This window comes from Choloepus didactylus, chromosome 14 (genome assembly GCF_015220235.1).
Source record: "Choloepus didactylus isolate mChoDid1 chromosome 14, mChoDid1.pri, whole genome shotgun sequence".
Taxonomy (NCBI): domain Eukaryota; kingdom Metazoa; phylum Chordata; class Mammalia; order Pilosa; family Megalonychidae; genus Choloepus; species Choloepus didactylus.
In genome coordinates this window covers 68,764,262-68,776,660 of record NC_051320.1, presented here as the reverse complement: position 1 = coordinate 68,776,660, position 12,399 = coordinate 68,764,262, and the positions used below count along the sequence as shown (strand labels likewise).

Sequence of the window (12,399 nt, the reverse complement as noted above, 5' to 3'; positions counted from 1 at the left end):
TTTTTTATCTCCAGCAAGTCAAGAATCTTGTCTTACTATTTTTTGTTCTCAACACCTACTCAACACCTTCCACACTGCCTGGAAAGAAATGTTTGTTTAATTATTTTGTTATTTTTTACATTGTTATGTATAGGAATGATTTTTATTTATGGATAATGGTTTCTGCTACCTATCAATAAACTTTTGCTTTTCACTACCAATGAAAGTTTGAGAAAATAAAAAATAAAACCTAAGGAGAGACCTTTTAGAAATTAAAAACAAATTTCATCAGCCCATTTTTATTTCATCACTAGCATTAATTAGTTGTTTAGTTTATATTTCCCCTTTATGTGATGGTTTTGGATAGACTGAAAGTTCTCACAATGAATTCACACATGAAAGTAGAACTAGCATAAGCCAAGAAATAATTAATTATGTTTTCCATAGCAATGAACTTACATAGTGGTAAGAAATATGGACAATAAAAGGAAAATGACTATTTTGGGAGGGATACCTTGACAATATTAACCACTGGATCTGCTGGTTAAATGGCTTGGTTGTGAACATGTAGCTCTAACCAAAGGATTTATAAACTAGGTAATAAAGTGAGTCATAAAATAAATGTATTCAAAGGCAGGCATCTGAGAATTTTGCACATTTGAAGCTCAAAGACACAAAGTTGTGTTTCCCCCCAAAAATGTTTCCTTGCTTCTTAATTATCCCTGATGACTGCTATTAAGAAATGAAAAGTTCACTCTTAAGTAATCAGACAAAAGACAGGTCTGAGCTAACAAACCTCAATATTTGGTTCAGTTTTGTTGAAGACAGATACGTTCTTGCTAATAACTGAAATAGAAATTTGTTAGTGTGATAAATTAGATTCCTCCAGGCATTCAACCTACTTTCTTCTATTTTTGGAAATTTATTCATATAGCCCTCTATTTAATACCTTGTAAAGGTATCGGAAACCTCTATAGCAGCTGCAACAGCACAGCCTTTGATAACACTTGCAAATACTGCAGTAACACAATCAATTCAATTCAGACTCCAACTATCCTGAGTTACCAGACTCTACACACTAAGGGCAATCCTCTACAAGACTGTCCTGCAGGAACCAGTCCCAAGTTCGGGGGCCCATCATGCCCCTTGCATTAGATAATTCACCAGAACATCTCATAGAATTCACTGAAAGTGTTATACTCATGCTTATAGCTTTATTATTGTGAAAGGATACAAATAAGAAGAATCCAAAAGAAGAGACACACAGGGTAAAGTCTGGCTAAGAGATGTGTCTTACCAGTAATGGACGCGCATCAGAACTTTGAATGTCCAGAGTTTATATAAGATCTCATTATGTAGGCATGATTGATGGAATCAATGCCCATATGCCTGAACTCAATCCCCAGCTCCCCAACCCTCCCACAGGTCAGGAAGGTGGACTGATATAACATGGCTCAAAGCCAGAACTCCCAATCACGTAGTGGGCCCTTCCAGTGGACCAGCCCACCTTAGGCTGCAGATGTGTCTAGCCCCATGCTGTAACTATCAGGTGTGGTCCTGAGCCCAACAAGAATGAAAGAAACTCCTACCACAGGAAATTCCGAAGATTCAGAGGTTGCTTCCTCAGGAACTGGACAAAGTTTTTCATTATACCACATACCCAAGTACTCTTTAAACAGTTAGCACACATTTCAAATAAATTATTGACAGAAAGACCTTTGAAAAACAAGAGAGAGTCCAGAAATGTTTGCTGTTAGGGATTCAATGACCATGCTGACTTGAGTTTAAGATCCTCACACCCTTTCTTCTCCTCCTTACTTCAACATCCTCTCTGTGGTAATACAATAGCAAGTAAGTAGGCTAGTGGAGCATTCAATTCACACTATGAAAGAGTTAAAAGTTAAAATTATTTGATAATTTTTTAAGTTATAAGAAATCTCAACAATGCAATTAGAGTATAAAAAATGACTTTCAGAACCCAGCCAATGGTTTAAAATTTAAGTTTTAATAAAATACCTAAAAAAGAGGAAATCACTGCTGAAAACCTAACTGTTAAGTATGGAAGATTCAGCTGAAGGATTTTTCACAATACAGTGGAAAAATACAGAGACAATTTAAAAAGAGAAAACAAGAAAATTGCAATACAGTTTTGGAGCCTTAATAGACAAATAATAGGGATTCCAATGGAAAATAAAAGGAACTTATAGGCAAGGAGTAATTCAATAACCAAAAACTCAAGAACATTTCCTTGAGCTGAAGAAAATTTTGAGTCTGCCAATACAAAAGATTTACCATTTTATTTGTATGATCCAGATATTAGAAATCTAATAAAAATTTACCAATTCACCTTATTAAGTTAGCATAACCTTAGTACTCATACCTGATAAAGATAACTTGAAAAAAAGAAAAATATATACATTACTTTTTATTTATAATTTAGAGAAAAACACTCTAAATAAATGTTATCAAGTTAAACCCAGCAAAATAGCACAGAATGATACATCACACAGATTAATAAATGTTGAAATAATGAAAAGTTGCATTGTATACCAACTAAAAATCATCTTTTAAGTAGCATCAGTCACTTTTTGGGGGAACCCTGGTGCAATGGAAACAGCATTGGATTAGGAGTTAGGTAATACAATGTCTACTCTTAGTGCCAGGTTACAAGTAAGTAAGGCTATTTGGAGCAAGGGACAAATAATTTAAAGCAAATAACTTAAAGCAGTGTTCCTCGATTTTTTATTTTTATTGTGATCCACCCAAGGAGCCTCCATCCCTATCACTCCCCTCAATCCCCCCATCTTCGGTGAAACTAAATACTGTGAAATAAGATTTTGTCAGGTAGAGTTGCTCTTTGGTGGACCACAAACAATTGTAATGTCTAAGAATTTGTCTCTACTATCCCAAAATAACAATTTTTCCCCATTGGGGATGATAACAATATACAGAACAAATACCTTAAAGGGAAAAGAATGACAACAGGCATTGCTGGTAAATCTTGTGTTTAATTACTGCACATTTTTTGGGAAATAATCTGGCAATACTGGAACACTTTAACTTTAGCCAAGCAATTCCATATTTTAAAACTTTTCTTATTGAAATACAAGTATCAAAAAGCCCCAAGGTTATACGTGAAAGTGTTTATTTCACCATTGTTTGCAGTAGCAAATAACCCAAGTCACTAACTTGGAAATAGTAAAACGAACTATGGTAGTGTAGTTTTATGAAACGTTACAGAGCTCTGAAAAAAAGAGTCTATATCCACTAACCTGAAAAGACGTCTATAACGTATTAATAAAAGCAAATTAGAGTACAATGTATACAGCATGATTTCATTTTTTATTAAAACTGACATTGTCCCTCACATATTTGTTTATGTTCTATGAGTGTGGAGAGAGGTTATACCTTAGAATGATGAAAATGATGGAGGGATATTTAGAGAGATTATTAATTTTGGCTTGGTATGTTCTTGCCTTGTTTAATTAGCTTCTAAAAGCATTTAGTACTCTTTTAATTTAATATTTTTTAAATGTCAAAATGAAACAAGTTGGAGGCAGGGCAAGATGGCAGACTGGTGAGCTGTATGTTTTAGTTACTCCTCCAGGAAAGTAGGTAGAAAGCCAGGAACTGCGTGGACTGGACACCACAGAGCAATCTGACTTTGGGAATACTTCATACAACACTCATGAAAACGTGGAACTGCTGAGATCAGCGAAATCTGTAAGTTTTTGCGGCCAGGGGACCCGCGCCCCTCCCTGCGAGGCTCAGTCCCGGGGGAGGAGGGGCTGTCAGCTCCGGGAAGGAGAAGGGAGAACTGCAGTGGCAGCCCTTATCAGAAACTCATTCTACTGATTCAAACTCCAACCATAGATAGACTGAGACCAGACACCAGAGAATCTGAGAGCAGCCAGCCCAGCAGAGAGGATACAGGCATAGAAAAAAAACAACACAAAAAACTCCAAAATAAAAGCGGAGGATTTTTGGAGTTCTGGTGAACATAGAAAGGGGAAGGGCCCTGAGGCGCATATGCAAATCCTGAAGAAAAGCTGATCTCTCTGCCCTGTGGACCTTTCCTTAATGGCCCTGGTTGCTGTGTCTCTTAGCATTTCAATAACCCATTAGATCTCTGAGGAGGGCCCCTTTTTTTTTTTTTTTCTTTTTTTTGTTTGGTTTTTTTTTTTTCAATCCTTTTTTTTTTTTCTAAAACAATTACTCTAAGAAGCCCAATACAGAAAGCTTCAAAGACTTGCTGTTTGGGCAGGTCAAGTCAAGAGCAGAACTAGGAGAGCTCTGAGACAAAACGCAATAATCCAGTGGCTGAAAAAATTCACTAAACACCACAACTTCCCAAAAGAAAAGGGGGGTGTCTGCTCACAGCCATCATCCTGGTGGACAGGAAACACTCCTGCCCATCGCCAGCCCCATAGCCCAGAACTGCCCCAGACAACCCAGTGTGACGGAAGTGCTTCAAATAACAGGCACACACCACAAAACTGGGCGTGGACATTAGCCTTCCCTGCAACCTCAGCTGATTGTCCCAGAGTTGGGAAGGTAGAGCAGTGTGAATTAACAAAGCCCCATTCAGCCACCATTTCAGCAGACTGGGAGCCTCCCTACACAGCCCAGCAGCACAGAACTGCCCTGGGGGGACGGCACTCACCTGTGACATAGCACAGTCATCCCTCAACAGAGGACCCGGGGTGCACGGCCTGGAAGAGGGGCCCACTTGCAAGTCTCAGGAGCCATACGCCAATACCAAGGACTTGTGGGTCAGTGGCAGAGACAAACTGTGGCAGGACTGAACTGAAGGATTAGACTATTGCAGCAGTTTTAAAACTCTAAGATCACCAGGGAGATTTGATTGTTAGAGCCACCCCCGCCTCCCTGACTGCCCAGAAACATGCCCCATATACAGGACAGGCAACATCAACTACACACGCAAGCTTGGTACACCAATTGGACCCCACAAGACTCACTCCCCCACTCACCAAAAAGGCTAAGCAGGGGAGAACTGGCTTGTGGAGAACAGGTGGCTCGTGGACGCCACCTGCTGGTTAGTTAGAGAAAGTGTACTCCACGAAGCTGTAGATCTGATAAATTAGAGATAAGGACTTCAATTGGTCTACAAATCCTAAAAGAACCCTATCAAGTTCAGCAAATGCCACGAGGCCAAAAACAAAAGAAAAGTATAAAGCATATGAAAAAACCAGACGACATGGATAACCCAAGCCCAAGCACCCAAATCAAAAGACCAGAAGAGACACAGCACCTAGAGCAGCTACTCAAAGAACTAAAGATGAACAATGAGACCATACTACGGGAGATAAAGGAAATCAAGAAGACCCTAGAAGAGCATAAAGAAGACATTGCAAGACTAAATAAAAAAATGGATGATCTTATGGAAATTAAAGAAACTGTTGACCAAATTAAAAAGATTCTGGGCACTCATAGTACAAGACTAGAGGAAGTTGAACAACGAATCAGTGACCTCGAAGATGACAGAATGGAAAATGAAAGCATAAAAGAAAGAATGGGGAAAAAAATTGAAAAAATCGAAATGGACCTCAGGGATATGATAGATAATATGAAACGTCAAAATATAAGACTCATTGGTGTCCCAGAAGGGGAAGAAAAGGGTAAAGTTCTAGGAAGAGTATTCAAAGAAATTGTTGGGGAAAACTTCCCAAATCTTCTAAACAACATAAATACACAAATCATAAATGCTCAGCGAACTCCAAATAGAATAAATCCAAATAAACCCACTCCGAGACATATACTGATCACACTATCAAACACAGAAGAGAAGGAGCAAGTTCTGAAAGCAGCAAGAGAAAAGCAATTCACCACATACAAAGGAAACAGCATAAGACTAAGTAGTGACTACTCAGCAGCCACCATGGAGGCAAGAAGGCAGTGGCACGATATATTTAAAATTCTGAGTGAGAAAAATTTCCAGCCAAGAATACTTTATCCAGCAAAGCTCTCCTTCAAATTTGAGGGAGAGCTTAAATTTTTCACAGACAAACAAATGCTGAGAGAATTTGCTAACAACAGACCTGCCCTACTGGAGATACTCAAGGGAGCCCTACAGACAGAGAAACAAAGAAAGGACAGAGAGACTTGGAGAAAGGTTCAGTACTAAAGAGATTCGGTATGGGTACAATAAAGGATATTAATAGACAGAGCGGAAAAATATGACAAACATAAACCAAAGGATAAGATGGCTGATTCAAGAAATGCCTTCACGGTTATAACGTTGAATGTAAATGGATTAAACTCCCCAATTAAAAGATATAGATTCGCAGAATGGATCAAAAAAAATGAACCATCAATATGTTGCATACAAGAGACTCATCTTAGACACAGGGACACAAAGAAACTGAAAGTGAAAGGATGGAAAAAAATATTTCATGCAAGCTACAGCCAAAAAAAAGCAGGTGTAGCAATATTAATCTCAGATAAAATAGACTTCAAATGCAGGGATGTTTTGAGAGACAAAGAAGGCCACTATGTACTAATAAAAGGGGCAATTCAGCAAGAAGAAATAACAATCGTAAATGTCTATGCACCCAACCAAGGTGCCACAAAATACATGAGAGAAACACTGGCAAAACTAAAGGAAGCAATTGATGCTTCCACAATAATTGTGGGAGACTTCAACACATCACTCTCTCCTACAGACAGATCAACCAGACAGAAGACCAATAAGGAAATTGAAAACCTAAACAATCTGATAAATGAATTAGATTTAACACACATATACAGGACATTACATCCCAAATCACCAGGATACACATACTTTTCTAGTGCTCATGGAACTTTCTCCAGAATAGATCATATGCTGGGACATAAAACAAGCCTCAATAAATTTAAAAAGATTGAAATTATTCAAAGCACATTCTCTGACCACAATGGAATACAATTAGAAGTCAATAACCATCAGAGACTTAGAAAATTCACAAATACCTGGAGGTTAAACAACACACTCCTAAACAATCAGTGGGTTAAAGAAGAAATAGCAAGAGAAATTGCTAAATATATAGAGACGAATGAAAATGAGAACACAACGTACCAAAACCTATGGGATGCAGCAAAAGCAGTGCTAAGGGGGAAATTTATAGCACTAAACGCATATATTAAAAAGGAAGAAAGAGCCAAAATCAAAGAACTAATGGATCAACTGAAGAAGCTAGAAAATGAACAGCAAACCAATCCTAAACCAAGTACAAGAAAAGAAATAACAAGGATTAAAGCAGAAATAAATGACATACAGAACAAAAAAACAATAGAGAGGATAAATATCACCAAAAGTTGGTTCTTTGAGAAGATCAACAAGATTGACAAGCCCCTAGCTAGACTGACAAAATCAAAAAGAGAGAAGACCCATATAAACAAAATAATGAATGAAAAAGGTGACATAACTGCAGATCCTGAAGAAATTAAAAAAATTATAAGAGGATACTATGAACAACTGTATGGCAACAAACTGGATAATGTAGAGGAAATGGACAATTTCCTGGAAACATATGAACAACCTAGACTGACCAGAGAAGAAACAGAAAACCTCAACCAACCCATCACAAGCAAAGAGATCCAATCAGTCATCAAAAATCTTCCCACAAATAAATGCCCAGGGCCAGATGGCTTCACAGGGGAATTCTACCAAACTTTCCAGAAAGAACTGACACCAATCTTACTCAAACTCTTTCAAAACATTGAAGAAAATGGAACACTACCTAACTCATTTTATGAAGCTAACATCAATCTAATACCAAAACCAGGCAAAGATGTTACCAAAAAGGAAAACTACCGGCCAATCTCCCTAATGAATATAGATGCAAAAATCCTCAACAAAATACTTGCAAATCGAATCCAAAGACACATTAAAAAAATCATACATCATGACCAAGTGGGGTTCATTCCAGGCATGCAAGGATGGTTCAACATAAGAAAATCAATCAATGTATTACAACACATTAACAAGTCAAAAGGGAAAAATCAATTGATCATCTCAATAGATGCTGAAAAAGCATTTGACAAAATCCAACATCCCTTTTTGATAAAAACAGTTCAAAAGGTAGGAATTGAAGGAAACTTCCTCAACATGATAAAGAGCATATATGAAAAACCCACAGCCAGCATAGTACTCAATGGAGAGAGACTGAAAGCCTTCCCTCTAAGATCAGGAACAAGACAAGGATGCCCGCTATCACCACTGTTATTCAACATGGTGCTGGAAGTGCTAGCCAGGGCAATCCGGCAAGACAAAGAAATAAAAGGCATCCAAATTGGAAAAGAAGAAGTAAAACTGTCATTGTTTGCAGATGATATGATCTTATATCTAGAAAACCCTGAGAAATCGACGATACAGCTACTAGAGCTAATAAACAAATTTAGCAAAGTAGCGGGATACAAGGTTAATGCACATAAGTCAGTAATGTTTCTATATGCTAGAAATGAACAAACTGAAGAGACACTCAAGAAAAAGATACCATTTTCAATAGCAACTAAAAAAATCAAGTACCTAGGAATCAACTTAACCAAAGATGTAAAAGACCTATACAAAGAAAACTACATAACTCTACTAAAAGAAATAGAAGGGGACCTTAAAAGATGGAAAACTATTCCATGTTCATGGATAGGAAGACTAAATGTCATTAAGATGTCAATTCTACCCAAACTCATCTACAGATTCAATGCAATCCCAATCAAAATTCCAACAACCTCCTTTGCAGACTTGGAAAAGCTAGTTATCAAATTTATTTGGAAAGGGAAGATGCCTCAAATTATTAAAGACACTCTAAAAAAGAAAAACGAAGTGGGAGGACTTACACTCCCTGACTTTGAAGCTTATTATAAAGCCACAGTTGCCAAAACAGCATGGTACTGGCACAAAGATAGACATATAGATCAATGGAATCGAATTGAGAATTTGGAGATAGACCCTCAGATCTATGACTGACTGATCTTTGATAAGGCCCCCAAAGTCACTGAACTGAGTCATAATGGTCTTTTCAACAAATGGGTCTGGGAGAGTTGGATATCCATATCCAAAAGAATGAAAGAGGACCCCTACCTCACCCCCTACACAAAAATTAACTCAAAATGGACCAAAGATCTCAATATAAAAGAAAGTACCATAAAACTCCTAGAAGATAATGTAGGAAAACTTCTTCAAGACCTTGTATTAGGCGGCCACTTCCTAGACTTTACACCCAAAGCACAAGCAACAAAAGAGAAAATAGATAAATGGGAACTCCTCAAGCTTAGAAGTTTCTGCACCTCAAAGGAATTTCTCAAAAAGGTAAAGAGGCAGCCAACTCAATGGGAAAAAATTTTTGGAAACCATGTATCTGACAAAAGACTGATATCTTGCATATATAAAGAAATCCTACAACTCAATGACAATAGTACAGTCGGCCCAATTATAAAATGGGCAAAAGATATGAAAAGACAGTTCTCTGAAGAGGAAATACAAATGGCCAAGAAACACATGAAAAAATGTTCAGCTTCACTAGCTATTACAGAGATGCAAATGAAGACCACAATGAGATACCATCTAACACTGGTTAGAATGGCTGCCATTAAACAAACAGGAAACTACAAATGCTGGAGGGGATGTGGAGAAATTGGAACTCTTATTCACTGTTGGTGGGACTGTATAATGGTTCAGCCACTCTGGAAGTCAGTCTGGCAGTTCCTTAGAAAACTAGATATAGAGTTACCATTCGATCCAGCGATTGCACTTCTCGGTATATACCCGGAAGATCGGAAAGCAGTGACACGAACAGATATCTGCACGCCAATGTTCATAGCAGCATTATTCACAATTGCCAAAAGATGGAAACAACCCAAATGTCCTTCAACAGATGAGTGGATAAATAAAATGTGGTATATACACACGATGGAATACTACGCGGCAGTAAGAAGGAACGATCTCGTGAAACATATGACAACATGGATGAACCTTGAAGACATAATGCTGAGCGAAATAAGCCAGGCACAAAAAGAGAAATATTATATGCTACCACTAATGTGAACTTTGAAAAATATAAAACAAATGGCTTATAATGTAGAATGTAGGGGAACTAGCAATAGAGAGCAATTAAGGAAGGGGGAACAATAATCCAAGAAGAACAGATAAGCTATTTAATGTTCTGGGGATGCCCAGGAATGACTATGGTCTGTTAATTTCTGATGGATATAGTAGGAGCAAGTTCACAGAAATGTTGCTATATTAGGTAACTTTCTTGGGGTAAAGTAGGAACATGTTGGAAGTTAAGCAGTTATCTTAGGTTAGTTGTCGTTTTCTTACTCCCTTGTTATGGTCTCTTTAAAATGTTCTTTTATTGTATGTTTGTTTTCTTTTTAACTTTTTTTTCATACAGTTGATTTAAAAAAGAAGGGAAAGTTAAAAAAAAAAAAACAAAAAAAAACAAGGAAAAAAAAAAGATGCAGCGCCCCCTTGAGGAGCCTGTGGAGAATGCAGGGGTATTCGCCTACCCCACCTCCATGGTTGCTAACATGACCACAGACATAGGGGACTGGTGGTTTGATGGGTTGAGCCCTCTATCACAGGTTTTACCCTTGGGAAGACGGTTGCTGCAAAGGAGAGGCTAGGCCTCCCTATGGTTGTGCCTAAGAGCCTCCTCCCGAATGCCTCTTTGTTGCTCAGATGTGGCCCTGTCTCTCTAGCTAAGGCAACTTGAAAGATGAAATCACTGCCCTCCCCCCTACGTGGGATCAGACACCCAGGGGAGTGAATCTCCCTGGCAACGTGGAATATGACTCCCGGGGAGGAATGTAGACCTGGCATCGTGGGACGGAGAACATCTTCTTGACCAAAAGGGGGATGTGAAAGGAAATGAAATAAGCTTCAGTGGCAGAGAGAATCCAAAAGGAGCCGAGAGGTCACTCTGGTGGGCACTCTTACACACACTTTAGACAACCCTTTTTAGGTTCTAAAGAATTGGGGTAGCTGGTGGTGGATACCTGAAACTATCAAACTACAACCCAGAACCCATGAATCTCGAAGACAGTTGTATAAAAATGTAGCTTATGAGGGGTGAGAAGGTGATTGGGAAAGCCATAAGGACCACACTCCACTTTGTCTAGTTTATGGATGGATGAGTAGAAAAATAGGGGAAGGAAACAAACAGACAAAGGTACCCAGTGTTCTTTTTTACTTCAATTGCTCTTTTTCACTCTAATTATTATTCTTGTTATTCTTCTGTGTGTGCTAATGAAGGTGTCAGAGATTGATTTGGGTGATGAATGTACAACTATGTAATGGTACTGTGAACAATCGAAAGTACGATTTGTTTTGTATGACTGCGTGGTATATGAATATATCTCAATAAAATTAAGATTAAAAAAAAAAAAAAAAAAAAAGACATAATGCTGAGCAAAATAAGCCAGGCACAAAAAGAGAGATATTGTATGTTACCACTAATGTGAATTCTGTGAAAAATGTACAATGTTTTATACTGTAGAATGTAGGGGACCTAGAGATACCAATTAGTGGAGGGGGAATGATAATCTAATAAGAACAGATAAACTATGGAGGGTAATCTCAATGTTATGGGAATGCTCAGGAATGATTATGGTTTGTAAACTTTCTTGGATATAGTAAGATCATGTTGGAAGCAATAGAGTTATTTTAGGTTTTTCTTTTTTCTCTTATTCCTTTGTTTTCTTAGGGGTTGTTAATTTTCTTGGGGTATGGTAGGAACATGTTGGAAGCAATGTAGTTATTTTAGATTATTTGTTTTTCTTACTCCTCTGTTTGGACATGGTTTATTAATTTTCTTGGGGTATGTTAGGAACATATTGGAAGCAAAGTAGTTAGTTTAGGTTATTTGTTTTCCTTAATCCATTGCTTTGTTTGAAATGTTGTTGGGTTTTTTTGGTTGTTGTTTGCCTGTTTGTTTTTAATTTTTTGATAAACAAAGTTAAAAAATTGAAAAAAAATCAGTAGAAAAATGGGAGTAAAAACTAAATGACAAATAGGGTGGGATGGGGGGATGGTTTGGGTATTCTCTTTTCACTTTTATTTGTTATTCTTATTCTGATTCTTTCTGATGTAAGGAAAATGTTCAGAAATAGATTGTGGTGATGAACGCATAACTATATGATCATACTGTGAACAGTTGATTGTATACCATGGATGACTGTATGGTTTGTGAATATATTTCAATAAAACTGAATTAAAAAAAAAAAAAAAAAGGAAGTTAAGAGAGCCAATATTATGACACTAAAAAATTCTGAGTATCCTAAAAGACATGTTCTCTTGAAATACAAGGTTTAGTATTGGTGCTGTTGGGGATTGAATCATGTCTCCCACAAAAGGCAGGTTCAGGTCCCAACCCCTGGTCCTGTGGGCATGAATCCTTCTGCAAACAGGACCTTTGAAGATAT

At 37.7% G+C, this 12,399-nt stretch overlaps 1 protein-coding gene across 8 annotated transcripts in view; it reads left to right on the top strand.

Moving 5' to 3' along the window:
* CSMD3 (CUB and Sushi multiple domains 3) overlaps positions 1 to 12,399 on the top strand; it is a 1,408,207-nt gene that overhangs the window by 1,054,652 nt on the left and 341,156 nt on the right. The gene's annotated exons all lie outside the window — the stretch shown is intronic.